The sequence below is a fragment of the Muntiacus reevesi genome, chromosome 2 (genome assembly GCF_963930625.1).
Source record: "Muntiacus reevesi chromosome 2, mMunRee1.1, whole genome shotgun sequence".
NCBI classification, from domain to species: Eukaryota; Metazoa; Chordata; class Mammalia; order Artiodactyla; family Cervidae; genus Muntiacus; species Muntiacus reevesi.
Genome location: NC_089250.1, coordinates 206,186,070 through 206,203,859, shown reverse-complemented (window position 1 = coordinate 206,203,859; position 17,790 = coordinate 206,186,070). Strand labels below are relative to the sequence as shown.

Genomic DNA, 17,790 nt, shown 5'->3' with positions numbered 1-17,790 from the left:
TCAATAAAGCAGAAATAAGATGTTTTTCTGGAACTCTCTTGCTTTTTTGATGATCCAGCAGATGTTGGCAGTTTGTTCTCTGGTTGCTCTATGCCTTTTCTAAAACCTGCTTGAACATCTGAAGTTCACGGTTCATGTATTGCTGAAGTCTGGCTTGGTGAATTTTGAGCATTATTTTACTGGTGTGTGAGATGAGTGCAATTGTGCAGTAGTTTGAGCATTCTTCTGGAGAAGGCAATGGCGCCCCACTCCAGTACTCTTGCCTGGAAAATCCCATGGACGGAGGAGCCTGGTAGGCTGTAGTCCATGGGGTCGCTAAGAGTCAGACATGACTGAGGGACTTCACTTTCACTTTTACGCACTGGAGAAGGAAATGGCAATCCACTCCAGTGTTCTTGCCTGGAGAATCCCAGGGATGGGGTCACACAGAGTTGGACACGACTGAAGTGACTTAGCAGTAGCAGTTGAGCATTCTTTGGAATCGCCTTTCTTTGGGATTAGAATGAAAACTGATCTTTTCCAGTCCTGTGGCCACTGCTGAGTTTCCAAAATTTGCTGGCATATTGAGTGCATATTTTCACAGCATCATCTTTTAGGACGTGAAATAGCTCAACTGGAATTTTTTCACCTCCACTAGCTTTGTTCAAAGTGATGCTTCCTAAGACCCACTTGACTTCACATTCCAGGATGTCTGGCTCTAGGTGAGTGATCAAATGGATTGGTCACTGGTAATTGCATTTTCAGGGAACTCAGCTTGTACTGAAATCAGAGGCTGCCAAAGGGGATGGGACACAGAGCACCAGAGGCATCTGCTATATACCATGTGGTCACATGCTCCCATGCCCCTGAGGACTTTAGAAGGGGCTCTAGCTAGTGAGGAACCCAAAATCTTAAGCTTTTAGCTTCTGGCTTTAATCTGCTTTTGGAGGAACTCAACATTTGTCCTGAGGACAGGACAAACTCAGGGAACTCACGTTCCCCTGAGGGGAACGACTAAGGCAGTCAGCCCTCCACACAAGGGTGTATCCTCCTTCCCTGGTCCCCCACTACTTGGAGTTCCAGTGTCTCTCAGGCACATCCTGCCTGCTCCTCTGGCTCTCCAGTATTCCATGCGTGAAATTAAAGGCAACTGGGGAGCACCAGCCTTGCTGTGGGCTTTACTGGAATCTTGCTGAGTTTGAAGGCAATTTAGATGTCAGTTGTCTCTCAGATAAACTAGAGTGGGAGGAAAAGACTGGAGTTAGCAATTTGTAGACAGGAAGCAAAGCCCTGGGTGGGGAGGGGTGGCTTTAGTTACCTGTCAAGGAAAAATCCCTCCCTCAAGACCATTTCAGATTTTTTAACAGTTCACCAGAGAGTAGATGAATTAGCCATCTGCTAGCTAATGTAGGCAAGTCCTCTGACAGATCTTGAAAGAAAAGGTTTGGGGACTTCCCTGGTGATCTGGTGGCTAAGACTTCATGCTCCCAATGCAGGGGGTGAGGGTTTGATCCCCCGTCAAGGAGTGAGATCCCACATGCCACAACTAAGACCTGGCACAAATAAACAAACAAATAAACATTAAAAAATAAGTAAGTAGAGGAAAGTTTCAAAAGAAAAGCAGCAACTACAGACCTGAGCCCATCAGAGATAGAACTCAGTAACTTCCCTGCATTGTTAGCGTGGTCTCCCCTTTCGGAGTGTGCAGACGCATCCTTAGGATAGAAAGCGTCCATGTGTGCCCACCTTCACGAGCAGCAGAGAGGAAGTTGGTTTCATTCCCGTCAGGGTTGGTGGCTGCGGAGGAGATGATTCTCCCAAGGGTGAAGTGGGTGGTGGCAGCAACTGAGGAAGAGAAAAGGGGACATAGGAGTGGAATGGTTCCAGAAGAAAAGCTATAGAATGGTGGGTGACCCCTGCGAGAGTCAGGGTGTGGTTTCACAATGGCTTTCACGCTGAAAAACTGGGGGAGGAGAGCTCAATTCAGAAAAATTGGGAGGACAGGGATTTCCCTGGCAGTTCTGTGGTTAAGACTCTGCTTCCAAAGCAGGGGGCACAGGTTCAACCCCAGGTTGGGGAACCAAGATACCATGTGCCACCAGGTGTGACCAAACATTAAAAGAAAAAAAAGAAGGTGGTGGGGAGAATAGAGAAAAACAGAGCTTGGATCTGGTAAAAGAGCAAATTTAGAGTAAACGGGGATGATGAAAATTAGAGGAGATGGTAGGCTGGGAGGAATCTCAGAAGTCTTAGGTAAAAGAAAATGAAAAGGATCTAGAACATGAGCCAATAAATGAGTCACCACAGGTAATGGAAAGGTAGATAAAGTCAAGATGGTCACAGAACAAAGGCCCAAGATGGGAAGGCCACTGATAGGGACAGGAGGTATGATGGAGAGGGGACCTGAACCAAGGACTAAATTGCTCAGTGAATCTGAGGCCTGTGCACATGCGGAGGGAATGAACCGGAAGCCACGGGATGTGAACATAAAGGTATCTGGAAAAAAAGAGAATTCCTTCATGATTTCATGGTTGAGACTCTGCCCTTTCATTGTTGAGGGCCTCGGTTCCATCCCTGGTTGGGGTTCTAAGATTCCAGAAGCCACATGGTGCGGCTAAAATTCAATCAAACAAAACTCTGAATTGATCCCTGAAGAATGACAGTGATGGGGGAGAGGAAGAGTTAGCTAGTCAGGGAAGAAGGGCTTCCAGACAGAGGAAAGGTCCTAAGCCAGGGCCCAGAAGCCAGCAGGAGCATGGTGCATTCTGGAATTCAGAGCCAGGGATCAGGGGGACCAGTCAGACCACAACAGATTATACTAAGGGGTCTGCACTTATCCACAAGGAGATGGTGACCTGCTCATTCCTCCTCTTTGTCCCCTCTACTCATAACATAGGGTGTCTTAGGGCAAATCTTGGGATCTGTTATCCATCTGCCCTCCCTTCTTTGGTGACCTCATCTATTCTCACTGCTGGAAACTCCCAACATTTCATCTCCAGATTGAGTTTATGCACGGCTGCAAAATAAAGGGGTAAGGAAACTGGCAAATGGACTTCACCCTTCAGGTCTGGTTTTCAGGGTCATGCATTCAGAAACCAAGTTTTCTCTGATCTCTATCAAACAGTAGAAAATCAACTTTCAACTAATTAAGTATACAGGTTGACTCTCAAATGGAAAATCAGTTTGTTAATTTATAGAAGCAGATGAACCTTTACTTATTTGTGCCCATTTGTGAGATTTAAAACAGTCGTTTTCTTTCTTGGTGGTGCTAATGGGAAATAATCTGCCTGCCGAAGCAGGAGACACAGGAGACGAGGGTTTGATCCCTGGGTCTGTAAGATGCGCTTGCATTAATATGGCAACCCACTCCAGTATTCCTGCCTGTGAAATACCATGGACAGAGGAGCCTGGCAGGCTACAGTCCGTGGGGTCACAAGAGTCAGACATGGCTGTGTGACAAACATTGGACATTGCATTCAGTGGTTCAATAACAGGGCAAATAGTGCCCATGCCAGAGGAGGGCTCACTGTGAGAACAAGTCCTTGCCTGATGGGGAGTTTTGTCACTGTTTCTTCAGGGCATTCTGCTTTATTGACAGCAATTTAGTACACTATTTTGTTTGGAAGTACCAGACATTTCAGAACAAGAAGCACCAGCAATGCTAAGGCAGAGCTGATACACTGGGGTGTGAGTTCACAGAATGATACAACCTCTGTTTAAGGTACTGGCACAGGTTTGTACCCTACCGACACAGGCATTGGAATAAATTCTATTACATATACCTTCTGGAAAAGAAAACAGGGTGTGTGTGTATATACACATGTATGTATAATGACAAAGTGAAGTGAAAGTCACTCAGTCATGTCTGACTCTTTACAACTCCATGGACTCTACAGTTCATGGAATTCTCCAGCCAGAATACTGAAGTGGGTAGACTTTCCCTTCGCCAGGGGATCTTCCCAATCCAGGGATTGAGCCCAGGTCTCCTGCATTGCAGGAAGATTCCTTACCAGCTGAGCCACAAGGGAAGCCCATGTATAATGATGAGAGTGTATTCTCAATTACTGAGACTATTCTGTGTAAGGAATGATCCTGCATTATGACTAGGGATAAACAAGCATGAATTATCCGCTTGCAATTGTATTTATCTGTAACTTCTGTCCTCGTTTCTCCTCCACAACCCATATACACCCATTGACAATGTAGCCAGCGGTCATCTCTGGCCCCGCACCTGGGCCTCATGGTAGTGGGTGAGCAGGCTGGCACAGTGAGTAGCAGGCACACCCCTGGAAGGCTCCTGACATTGGCCCAACTATCAACAACCTTGCAGGGGCCATGAGGTGCACTGGAGGGGGATACAGTGGTGACCAGCGCCCTGCACACCCTGTCTTGGAAGGTGGCTCCACTCCGCAGTTACAGTGGTGGGGGGATGAAGTGCTGCTTCTGATTTACTATCTAGGAGGGTGGGATGGGGGGCAGGTTGGGGTGCTGCCAGGGCTTCCACTTGACCTTCGTTAATACTCCAAGGCAGTTCCAACATCCCCCCTCATTTAGTTCATCGCCATTGTGATCAGGATTGGAGGAACCTTCCCAGGAGTGTCATAGGATTGAGTCCAGGTATTTCCAGAACGTTATGTCCTTAGTCCCAAACCTGTAGCCCCACCCTCTCAATAAACCCTCCTTATCTAGCTTTACCTCCACACTTCGGTCTCACAGACTGACCTCTGCTCTTTCACAGGCTCACCCTTTCTGTCAGGACACGTGTGGCAGCTCCCGCAATGCTCCACGATTGAGCTCTTTGCTCAGAGCAGTGCTTGTACCTCCTTGCTCATCCAGTGCTGAGACCTGACCCAGCTAATGGTCTGGGGTCAGATGGGAGGAGGGTTGCGATCTAGAGGAGGACGTCCTGTGAGGCAGCCTCCTCAGGTGAGATCCTTTTTCTTAAACCAAGTTATTTCTGTATTTGTCTGCTCTGGGTCTTAGTTGCAGCATGCGGGATCTAGTTCCCTGACCAGGGATCCAACTCAGTTCTCCCACATTGGGAGCGTGGAGTCTTGGCCACTGGACCAGCAGCGAAGTCCCTCAGGTGGGATCTTCATTTGTGGTTTCTGTCAAGAGGAGGCCACTCTCAAGGCAGGTAGGGCTTCTTTAACTGGTTAGAGGATTCAGGTAAAGCTGGGGTTCAAGAGGTTCAGGTTCAACCACCCCAAAGTCCACATCAGTCCTGCTCAGTCCTTCCCTATGAGCCTCATAGGACTCACGTCATAAGCTCTGGTGGCTTACGGTTACATACCGGGCCCAGTTTTAGTAGTTTTCCTACAACTGCAGGAGATGAAGGTCTCTGTAAATAGCGCCAAGTAGGCCTCTGGGTTCACTGAGCCCTGGATTGCTAGTTGGCTGGAGACAGCCTGTCATTCCTTTCCCTGAAGTCTCTGGGACCTTAGCAAATCCAGTCAGCTTAAAATTACAGTCCTTAAAATTAACCTTACTCACATTTCATTCCAGTTCTATTGCCTGGCCTATTATTTCCCCTTCCACCTGTACCTTATCTCAATTCATAACAGGTAATCTTAGTGATTCCAGTGTTACAGCACCTCAGTAGCTACCGCCCTCCACTAACTGGAGTGACAGTAGGACCCTTGTTGCTGAATGACTGCAAAGGTTGTCTTGTTCCAGAATCCAGTTCTAAGGGCTGAGTTCCCAGAGCCACTTCCCAAGAGGAAAAGTTAAAATTTTACAAAACCTCCTTCTCCTCCTGCCTCTATAACTCAGCTTGCCCCTTGCAAAGTCTAGATCATGTAGGTCACGTAGTCTCAGAAAATCGGGACTTGCAATACTAGGAACTGGAGCTTATCTCACTCAGCCTTGTCCTGCTGTTTGTAATCGCCCAGCCCCTGCAAACCTGCTTAATCAAGCCTGTCCAGGTCAGGCATCCCCCTTCCCATCTTGACTATTGTTCTTGCACACATGAAACCCCTTAGTTTAAAACAGCCTATTAACGGCTAGTGTTGCCCTCTATAGTCTATAAAGACTCTGTAATCCCTTTGTGTGGGGCTCAGAGCTTGGAGTGTTAACTCCTCTGGGCCCACTGGTGTAATAAACCTGAGTTCTCCAACTCTCTGAGTGTGGTGCTTGGTTTCTCGAGTACTGGTTTCTGCAACATTTCTGGAGGCCCCAGCGAGATTCCAACCACGCCAGCCCCTTGACCTACCGGACTGGTGGTTGGGCCACGCTGAAGCGAAGGAACCCCGAGATGAAGGAGGAGGCGCGCCACCTGATGGTATTCCGGGTTCTCTTTTAGACCGGTGTTCCGATTCTTCATTGGCCAAGCCCCAACTGGACTCATTGGAGGGACGGACCAACTCGCCAGGAAGGGCCACAGGATAGGGTGAGGCTCTGGGGCCAGTCCCCAGGCAGGAACCTACCCCAATGCGTAGAAGAGGAGACTGATCACCTCCTTGGGTTCCCAGGAAGGGAGCATCAGAAAAGGAGACCTGGGGACTTGGGAGGAAGGGAGGCATCTGAATGATAACCTTGTTGGGGCTCCCAGGAAGGGAGCAACAATTAAGGAACCCTGGGGACTCAGGAGAAGGGAGGCATCGTGACTGATAACCTTCTTGGAGCTCCCAGGAAGGGAGCAACAGTTAAGGAAACCTGGGGACTCAGGAGAAGGATGGCATTGTGATAGCCTCTGAATGATTCTTGAGTTGTGTGCTGACTGAATGGAGAGAAATTTTTTGGAAACTACAAAGCCAATTCTTTTGGCATATACAATAAAAACAACTAACTTGTTAAAAGGCCTGACCAGGGAAAAGCTTGAAGCTAACTCTTCCCGTGTCCTTGAAATACGCAGCCAACTTTTCCTGAGACCTTAGCCTTGGGGAAATTAGAACTTCAAGCGAAGAAAAAAAAAGGGGGGTCAAAGAGATATTTTAAATCTCAAACAGAAAACTATAAGATCTCTGTCAGTCTGTCTGTCTGGATTTATGTATGTCTCAGTTAATGTCTTTTTTCTGATGATATTGTTGAAGTGAAGTTGTAAATGGTTCTAATTTAATTGGCCTAAACAAAAGTGAGCGCTTATGAATCAAACAATACAAACAATACAAGAAAAATTAACTAAATAAATTTCAGATTCATATGAACTGGAAAATATTCAATATTAAATACCTAGTATTAATGTTTGTTTATCTAATAAGAAAGTAGGATGTATGCTTTTAATAAAGAAGATATAAAAAATAAAATTGCATTTTATGAAGGGAAAAGAAAGTAGGTCTGACTTACAGGTGGCTGTTACAGAGAGTGATTAAAAAGATTCTGGAAGGTGGAGTCTGAAAAAAAAGTTTTGTGCATGGTTAGGACTAAGTTTAAAATAAATTTAATTATGTTTACTTAAATGAGTTTAAAGTAAGCTGGTGCAAAAATTTAAATTCGGCCTTTCTCTCTGTTAAGAGGACATACTTTCTTCAGATGTTGAACTGCTTTTAATAATAGATTTAAGTTTTTTTTTTAACCCCTCAATTGATCTGTTCTATATTTACCTTTAAAATCTTTTGTTAACTATGGCTATAGTGTTAATGCCCTCACAATGAGTTCTCCAAAAAAGAAAAAATTACTTTGGTAAACTAAATAAACATTATTTAAGATTATGGTACATGTAGACAAAGCTCATTCTGCTTCTACAAAAAATAATCCCTCACAGTTAGACTTCTGCTATCTTAATGTCCTTAAAACATGGCGATAGTCTGCTCTTAAATCAGGAAATTAAAAATAAACAATCAACAGCTAAAAATCAAACAGCCAGGGCTACGGGAAATCCAAGATGGCTGCTTGGCTTTTCCCAGCTCCCTGACGGACCTCATTTTTATTTGATGGGTTAAAGCCTTACCTGGCTACAGCGTTAATGCCTTCAGAATGAGTTATCTAAACAAGAAAACATTATGTTTCACTAAATATTAAGTTCTAGTTTTGTTAATTAAGGTCTGTGCTTACTAAGACTCACTTCTGAGCTAGTTCCTTGTTATGCTATATTGCTAAAAGGTTTAATTAAGTTATTAAAAAGGACACTCTTAAGATGGTTTCTAAAGCTTATCTCAGTAACCAGTCTTTGAATAAAGCTCAGATGCTCCATGAGGTACAACCAGGAGATTAACACCCGGATACAATCATTTAACTGAGACAGATGACCTGGGGTATACCAGACTATATGCAATGAAAGCTGACTTAAATTCTTGCTTGTGACCTTACTAATAACTGCTAGCTATATTATGTTCTATGTAGCTTGTTTCAGAAGATTATTTCTTATGTTACCAAAGGTGTGACTGAGCCTGTGATAAAATGCTGATATGCAGTTCCATATGAGATCAATAACTGTAATAACGTAACTCTAGATGTGGGAAGAAGCAACAAGAGGAAATATTTTCCTGGACCAAGAGGCTAGTAAGACAGGTATGGTCCAGAGACTTTTGCTACTTACAAGGCCTGGTTTAGTGACAACACATTGAGTGGCCTGTCAATGGAATCTTTGTTAGACCTGGGAATGAGCCTTCCCAGCACCATGGGACACAATGACCTTGAAATGCCCCAAAACATGGTCAAATATGTGGCTATGAAGGGGCCCTGCTGACTGGAAGCTGGCCCTTGCCAGCTGCCTCTACAAAGATTAAATCATGACTACTATAAGATGTTGACCTTCAACACCCCCTTGAAAGGACTTCGGGGTGGAGACAAAAAATAAGGCACTCTGCTCTGGGAAAACCCAGAAAAACAGGCCTTCAGATAGTCAGATGTTTTCAGATAAAAATTTTTATGAGTCCAAATTCTTGCATCTTCTCATGCCGAGAGAAACACTAATGTCGTGAACCAATGGACCTGGTTCTCCCAGCTAGCGCCTCAGCAGCATTCCTACTTCTATTAATCTTTGAGCCATATATCTTTAACTTTCTTAAGTTTGTTTCTCCAAGTAGTAGTAGTACGACAAGCATATCTCCTGGCCAACGCCCAGACAAAGCTAGAACAATCCGCCTTATTCTGTGGACTCTCACTGGCCTCTGTAAATGCACCCCAAGGTCCTCAGGCTGCTACTCTCCCTTTGAGCTCTCATACGGGAGACCACCCCCAGTGATAAAAAAAGCTCAAGAGAGATCACCAACAACTAGCTGACCTGGAGATGTCCCAACACCTCCAGGTCCTGGGAAAGTCTTCTGCCATATTGCCCAGAAACCTGAGAAAGGACACCCATTCCACTGGGCAAGTGGGTTCATCCCTATCAGCCAGGAGATGAGTTATAGGTGTCATCCCTTGGATCCACCACGCCAGAGTCAAGAAGGCAGCAGCTTCCTATAATGAGGACACCTGAAAAGCAGTTCAGGATCCCAAAAACCCCCTCAAGGTCTGGTTCCAAAAACAATGACCCTGACCCTCGAAGGACTCTTAGCCCTGCTCTAGTCACTCCGGGAGCCGACTAGTTAATGCATGGCAGAAGCTTGAGGATTCTTCAGCCTTGCTACAGCCACGCTCCGGCAGCTGGCTGGGTGGTTAATGCACGGCTGAAGCATGAGGATCCAACTATCAAAACATCAATGGATTTTCATTGTCAACCCTGGACTCTATCCCTGATTGCTATTATTTTTGTGCTCTTCGCTACAGGACTAGCTTTAGTTGCACCCCAGGACTGGGATTTGGGTCAGAAGCTGCAGTTAGCTGTCTGTTATCTCACTGTAGTGGGAAGCCTCATTCTTATTAAGTGTCTCTTATGATCTATTCTCCCTACTAACTAAACTGCCCCATAGTATAGCTGACCCCCCTTCACAATAGGCTCAGTTGCTACAGACGTGACAACCCAGAGATGGGGAGAAAACCTTTTGCTGGTGTTCAGTTATCTGTTACGTTCAAGCTGCTTTGCAGCCTTTCGGTGTCCCTTGCTGTAACAGACGGTACTGCCCCATCAAGGCCTCTTCTTTGTTTGTAGGACAGATGCTTACTTATGTCTACCTGTCAATTAGATGGGTATCTGCATCTTAGCTTTCCTCACTCCCCAGATGAACACTGTCCCTAACAACCAGACTCTCATCGTACCTCTGGCAGCACATACGTGGTCAAAAAGAGCCATCCAGTTTATACCCCTATTAGTTGGTCTGGGACTCACGGCTGGGCTAGGTATGGAAATAGGAGGAACTGCTTCATCAACCACCTTTTACCATACACTATCCAAAGACTTCACAGACGACATTGAGAGAGTGGCCAAATCTTTAGTGGCCTTACATGAGCAATTAGACTCCCTGGCTGAAGTGGTTTTACAAAACAGGAGAGGGCTAGACCTACTGACAGCAGAAAAGGGAAGACTCTGCCTCTTCTTGAATGAAGAAGGCTGCTTTTATATAAATCAACCAGAAATACTCAGGGACAGGGCCCAACAGCTAAGGGAACAAATCATAAAAAGGAGAGAAAAACTAGCTAATTCGTGGGGTAATTAGAGCAATATCTGGAGCAGGGCATCGTGATTCTCCCTTTAACAGGTCCTCTCTTCCTGCTCTTTGCAGTGCTCTTGTTTGGCCCTTGTATTCTCAATGCAATTACCCGGTTCATAACCTCTGATTGAATCCGTAAAGTTACAAATGGTAATAGTTCAATATAGCCCCCTAAACGATGGGGAGCTCTGAGTGTCCTACCAAAAACATGAGATGATGCTTTCTACAACGAGTGATTGAAAGAAGCATCAAGAGGGGAGAATGAAGAGGAAAAGTTAAAATTTTACATAACCTCCTTCTCCTTCTGCCTCTGTAACTCAGCTTACCCCTTGCAAAGTCTAGATCATGTAGGTCACGTAGTCTCAGAAAGTGCGGATTTGCACTACTAGGAACTGGAGTTTATCTCACTGACTCTCGTCTTGATCTTTGCATTTGCCCAGGGCCTGCAAACCAGCTTAATCATGCCTGTCCAGGTCAGGCATCGCCCTTCCCATCTGGACCAGTGTTCCTGCACATGTGAACCCCTTAGTTTTAACCAGCCTATTAAGAGTTAGTGTTGCCCACTACAGTCTGTCTAAAAAAAACCCTGTAATTCCTTTCTTCAGGGCTCAGAGCTTGGAGTGTTAACCCCTCTGGGCCCGCTGGCGTAACAAACCTGAGTTCTCCAACTCTCCGAGTGTGGTGCTTGGTTTCTCGAGTACTGGTTTCTGCAACACTTCCAGCTGGTTTTTTGAAAGCAGAGCTGAAGACAAAGGCCTATTATTATTTTGGCCACCCTATGAAGCATGTAGAATCTTACTTCTTCAACCAGGGATGGAACCCATACCCTGTGTAGTGGAAGGGTTGAGTCTTCCCCACTGGACCAGCAGAGAAGCCCCAAGACAAAGGTCTATTCCACACAGGCACTGATTTGGAAAATGTTCCCAGAAATAGGGTAGCAGGAAGAGAAGACAGAAAAGAATGAAAAGCTAATATCAACGTGCATAATCAAGGGCACACCTTGATCGTACATAATGTCTCTATTGCAGGAAAGGCTGAAACACTTATGCAATGGTTCCTATCTCTCTTTGAATGATGATGTCTCCAGATTATTAATATCCATTTCACCTCCACTTCTCAGATTTATTGAAGAAGCAGAATTGAGCCATTCAGAGCCCGCAGACGGAGAGCCTCTGTTTTCAGGGCGTTGCTCATTGGTAATTGCGTTTTCAGGGAACTCAGCTTGGACAGAAATTAGAGGCTGCCAAAGGGGATGGAATACACAGCACCAGAGGCATCTGTTGTACCATGTGAAAAACAGCTCCCATGCCCCTGAGGACTTTAGAAGGGGCTTTAGCTAGTGAGGTGCCCAACGGCTTAAGCTTTTAGCTTCAGGCTTCAATCTGCCTTTGTGGAGGAACTCACGTGTGTCCTGGAGGAAATGGCTGAGACAGTCAGCACTCCACACAAGGGTGTATCCTCCTTCCCTGGTCCCCCACTACTTGGAGCTCCAACGTTTCTCTCTGGCACATCCTGCCTGCTCCTCTGGCTCTCCAGTATTCAATGAGTGAAATGAAAGGCAACTGGGGAGGAGCAGTCTTGCTGTGGGCTTTACTGGGATCTTGCTGAGTTTGAAGGCTGGTTCACATGTCAGGAGTGTTGTTAGATAAACTAGAGTTGGGGGAAAAGTCTGGAGTTAGCAATTTGTAGACAGGAAGCAATGCCCTGGGTGGGAGGGAGGGCAGGGGGAAGGGGCCTTAGTTACCTGTCAAGGAAGAATCCCTCCCTCCCTCAAGACCATTTCAGATTTTTCAACAGTTCACCAGAGAGCAGATGAATTAGCCATCTGCTAGCCAATGCAGGCAAGTCCTCTGACAGATCTTTAAAGGAAACGTTTGGGGGCTTCCCTGGTGGTCTGGTGGCTAAGACTTGATGCTCCCATGCAGGGGGTGTGGGTTGATATCCCTAGTCAAGTAGGAAGATCCCACATGGCACAACTAAGTTCAGTTTAGTCGCTGAGTGTACAACTCTTTGCGACCCCATGAATCACAGCACACCAGGCCTCCCTGTCCAGCAGCAACTGCCGGAGTCTACACAAACCCATGTCCATTGAGTCAGTGATGCCATCCAACCATCTCATCCTCTGTCGTTCCCTTCTCCTCCTGCCTTCAATCTTTCCCAGCATCAGGGTCTCTTCAAGTGAGTCAGCTCTTCCCATCAGGTGGCCAAAGTATTGGAGTTTCAGCTTCAACATCAGCCCTTCCAATGAACCCCCAGGACTGATCTCCTTTAGGATGGACTGGTTGGATCTCCTTGCAGTCCAAGGGACTCTCAAGAGTCTTCTCCAACACCACAGTTTAAAAGCATCAATTCTTCGCCGCTCAGCTTTATTTATAGTCCAACTCTCAGCTTTATTTATAGTCCAACTCTCAAATCCAAACATGACTACTGGAAAAACCATAGCCTTGACTAGATGGACCTTTGTTGACAAAGTAATGTCTCTGCTTTTTAATATGGCTGTCTAGGTTGGTCATAACTATCCTTCTAAGGAGTAAGCATCTTTTAATTTCATGGCTGCAATCACCATCTGTAGTGATTTTGGAGTCCAGAAAAATAAAGTCAGCCACTGTTTCCACTGTCTCCCCATCTATTTGCCATGAAGTGATGGGACCGGATGCCATGATCTTAGTTTTCTGAATGTTGAGCTTTAAACCAACTTTTTCACTCTCCTCTTTCACTTTCATCAACAGGCTCTTTAGTTCTTATTCACTTTCTGCCATAAGGGTGGTGTCATTTGCATATCTGAGTTTATTGATATTTCTCCCAGTAATCTTGATTCCAGCTTGTGCTTCATCCAGCCCAGCGCTTCTCATGATGTACTCTGCATATAAGTTAAATAAGCAGGGAGACAATATACAGCCTTGACGTACTCCTTTTCCTATTTGGAACTAGTCTGTTGTTCCATGTCCAGTTCTAACTGTTGCTTCCTCATCTGCATACAGGTTTCTCAAGAGGCAGGTCAGGTGGTCTGGTATTCCCATCTCGTTCAGAATTTTCCACAGTTTATTGTGATCCACACAGTCAAAGGCTTTGGCATAGTCACCTGGCACAAATAAACAAATAAATATTAAAAAATAAGTAACTTGAAAAGCAGCAACTACAGACCAGTGCCCATGAGAGATGGCACTCAGTAACTTCCCTGCATTTGTTAGCCTGGCCTCCCCTCTCTCCCTGTGTAGCCGAGTCCTTAGGATAGAAAGAGTGTGTGTCCGCCAGTCAGGATGGCTGCTATCCAAAAGTCTACAAGCAATAAATGCTGGAGAGGGTGTGGAGAAAAGGGAACCCTCTTACACTGTTGGTGGGAATGCAAACTAGTACAGCCGCTATGGAGAACAGTGTGGAGATTTCTTTAAAAACTGGAAATAGAATTGCTATATGACCCAGCAATCCCACTTCTGGGCATATACACCGAGGAAACCAGATCTGAAAGAGACACGTGCACCCCAATGTTCATCGCAGCACTGTTTATAATAGCTAGGACATGGATGCAACCTAGATGTCCATCAGCAGATGAATGGATAAGGAAGCTGTGGTACATATACACCATGGAATATTACTCATCCATTAAAAAGTATTCATTTGAATCAGTTCTAATGAGATGGATGAAAGTGGAGCCCATTATACAGAGTGAAGTAAGCCAGAAAGATAAAGAACATTACAGCATACTAACACATATATATGGAATTTACAAAGATGGTAATGATAACCCTATATGCAAAACAGAAAAAGAGACACAGATGTACAAAATTTTGGACTCTGTGGGAGAAGGCGAGGGTGGGATGTTTCGAGAGAACAGCATCGAAACATGCATATTATCTAGGGTGAAACAGATCACCAGCCCAGGCTGGATGCATGAGACAAGTGCTCGGGCCTGGTGCACTGGGAAGACCCAGAGGGATCAGGTAGAGAGGGAGGTGGGAGGAGGGATCCGGATGGGGAATACATGTGAATCCATGGCTGATTCATGTCAATGTATGACAAAAACCACTACAATACTGTAAAGTAATTAGCCTCCAACTAATAAAAATAAATGGAAAAAAAAAAAAAAAGAAAGAGTGTGTGCCCACCTTCACGAGCAGCAGAGAGGAAGCTGGTTTCATTCCCGTCAGGGTTGGGGGCTGGAGAGGAGAAAATTCTCCCATGGGTGAAGTGGGTGGTGGCAGCAACTGAGGAAGAAGAAGAAAGGAGAGACAGGAGTGGAGAGGTTCCAGAAGAAAAGCTATAGAATGGTGGGTGACCCCTGCGAGAGTCAGGGTGTGGTTTCACAAAGGCTTTCATGCTGAAAAACTGGGGGAGGAGAGCTCAATTCAGAAAAAATGGGAGGACAGGGATTTCCCTGGCAGTTCTGTGGTTAAGACTCTGCTTCCAATGCAGGGGGCACAGGTTTGATCCCAGGTTGGGGAACTAAGATACCACGTGCCACTAGGTGCGACCAAACATTTAAAAAAAAAGAAGGGGGGGTGGGGAGGATAGAGAAAAACAGAGCTTGGATCTGGTAAAAGAGCAAATTTAGAGTAAACGGGGATGATGAAAATTAGAGGAGATGGTAGGCTGGGAGGAATCTCAGAAGTCTTAGGTACCAGAAAATGAAAAGAACCCAGAACATGATCCAGTAAATGAGTCACCACAGGTAATGGAGAGGTAGATAAAGTCAAGGTGGTCACAGAACAAAGGCCCAGGATAGGAAGGCCACTGATAGGGATAGGAGGTAGGATGGAGAGAGTACCTGAGCCAAGGACCAAATTGCTCAGTGACTCTGAGGCCTGTGCACATGCGGAGGGAATGAACCGAAGGCCACGGGATGTGAACATAAAGGTATCTGGAAAAACAGAGAATTCCTTTGTGATCTCATGGTTGAGATTCTGCCCTTTCATTGTTGAGGGCCTCGGTTCCATCCTTGGTTGAAGAACTAAGATTCCAAAAGCCACATGGTGTGGCTAAAAAACAAAGAAAAATCTCTGAAATGATCCCTGAAGAATGAGAGTGATGGGGAAGAGGGAAGAGTTAACTAGTCAGGGTGGAAGGGCTTCCAGACAGAGCGAAGGTCCTAAGCCAGGGCCCAGAAGCCAGCAGGAGCATGGTGAACTCAGAGCCAGGGATCAGGGGGACCAGTCAGACCACAACAGATTATACTAAGGGGTCTGCATTTATCCACAAGGAGATGGTGACCTGCTCACTTCTCCTCTTTGTCCCCTCTACTCATAACATAGGGTGCCTTAGGGCGAATCTTGGGATCTGTTTTCCACCTGCCCTCTGTTCTTTGGTGATCTCATCCATTTTCACTGCTGGAAACTCCCAGAACTTCATCTCCAGATTCCGTTTAATGCACAGCTGCAAAATGAAGGGGTAAGGAAACTGGCCAATGGATTTCACCCTTCAGGGTCTGGTTGTTAGGGTCATGGGTTCGGAAAATAGGTTTTCTGTGTCGTCTTATCAAACAGTAGAAAATCAATTTTCAACTAATTATATACAGGTTGACTCTCACATGGAAAATCAATTTATTATAGAAGCAGATCAACCTTTACTTATTTGTGCCCATTTGCGAGCTTCAAATGGTTATTGGTTTCCTTCTTTGTGGTGCTAATGGGAAAGAATCTGTCGGCCAAAGCAGGAGACACAAGAGACAACAGGTTGATCCCTGAGTCAGGAAGATGCCCTTGGATGAAAATGGCAACCCACTGCAGTATTCTTGCCTGGCAAGTCCCATGGAGATAGGAACCTGGCGGGCTATAGCCGGTGGGGTTGGAAAGAGGGGGACACGACTGAGCAACCGAGCGCGTATCACACACACATACAGAAGCAAATCAACTTTACTTATTGGTGCCCAGGTGCTAGTTTTAAGAAGATCATTAGCTTCTTTTTTTCTTTTCTTTTTTTTATATGGACTATTTTTTTTTTTTTTAAATTTTGAAGGCTTTTTGAATTTGTTACATTATTGCTTCTGTTTTTTATTTTTAATTTTTTTTCCTTTATTTTTATTAGTTGGAGGCTAATTACTTCACAACATTGCAGTGGGTTTTGTCATACATTGACATGAATCACCCATGGAGTTACATGTATTCCCCATCCCGATCCCCCCTCCCACCTCCCTCTCCACCCGACTCCTCTGGGTCCTCCCAGTGCACCAGGCCCAAGCACTTGTCTCATGCATCCCACCTGGGCTGGTGATCTGTTTCACTATAGATAATATACATGCTGTTCTCTCAAAACATCCCACCCTCGCCTTCTCCCCCAGAGTCCAAAAATCTGTTCTGTACATCTGTGTCTCTTTTTCTGTTTTGCATATAGGGTTATCATTACCATCTTTCTAAATTCCATAAATATGTGTTAGTATGCTGTAATGCTTCTGTTTTATGTTTTGGTTTTTGGCCTACAGGCAGGCGGGATACTAGCTCCCTGACCAGGGATCAAACCCACACCCCTTGCATTGGAAGGGAAGTCTTAACCACTGGACCTTCAGGAAAGTTCCCACTGTTTTCATTCTGATTATAAAATTAATGCATGTTCATGATAGAAATTTTCAAAAACTCAGAACATATGAAGAAGAAAATGGAAATCACCTGTAACACTGATAATAACAGTTCACATCTATCTACAGCTGTGTGGATTTAATTTTAGCACTACCTGGATCATACAGTATAAACTTTTGCATCTTACTTTTTCTTCTTTTTATATTTTAAGCATTTGGGGAAAAAAAATCTTTAGGCCTTGCCAATTCTTGCAATTTATTTATTTGTACTGTCCCGGGATCTACTTTGTTTACAGTGTCAAGGTCCAAGCCAGAAGGTTGCTTTGGTGAACTGAAATCAGAGCAAAAATTAATAATTTAAAAATCAAGCAATTGTAGGAACAAATGCACCCAGGCCAGGATCCTGGTACCATAGACTCCATCTCCTTGTATCTTTCTGTGTATGTCCGCAATGCCAAGGAGCGCAGGGCGCCTGGGTAGGGGTTCGGGGACCAGGGGACTGCTGGTGGAGGCCCAGGGTCAAGGCTAAGAGCCGGGTGATCACGCCTGCGGGCCGGGGGGCACTAGGCGTACAGGCTTCGCCTGAGCTTACCGGTGTTCCGCAGGCATAAGCGAGTGGGGGTGTCCCCAGCCGGTCTCCTTGAAGAATCGGTGTGTGTGGGGCGGAACCCGGCAGTCCCTCAGGTCCGGCTCTGGCTCGCGGGCCTGGACGAGCGGCCTTGGGCGCGAGCAGCTGGGGACGCCAGGGTGGAAGAGGGCGGCGACCCCGCGGGTGCGGAAGCCTGCGCCCTACGACCTCCGCTCTTCCGGGTCCGGGCTGGCGCTCCGGCTCCC

General features: G+C 45.7%; 1 long non-coding RNA gene across 5 annotated transcripts; it reads right to left on the bottom strand.

Annotated features, from left to right (window-relative positions):
• Positions 1–1,717: 1,717 nt before the first annotated feature.
• Positions 1,718–17,684, bottom strand: LOC136160729 (uncharacterized). Of its 5 annotated transcripts, XR_010661645.1 has the most exons (4): positions 17,549–17,684; positions 11,104–13,530; positions 7,264–7,310; positions 6,372–6,400 (listed from the first exon to the last, which is right to left on the bottom strand). It is a non-coding gene; the product is annotated as an uncharacterized lncRNA (long non-coding RNA). The 5 variants fall into 5 exon arrangements; XR_010661646.1 differs by lacking the exons at positions 6,372–6,400; positions 7,264–7,310 and adding an exon at positions 1,718–1,824; XR_010661644.1 differs by having other exon boundaries at positions 6,386–6,400; positions 7,264–13,530.
• Positions 17,685–17,790: the final 106 nt, after the last annotated feature.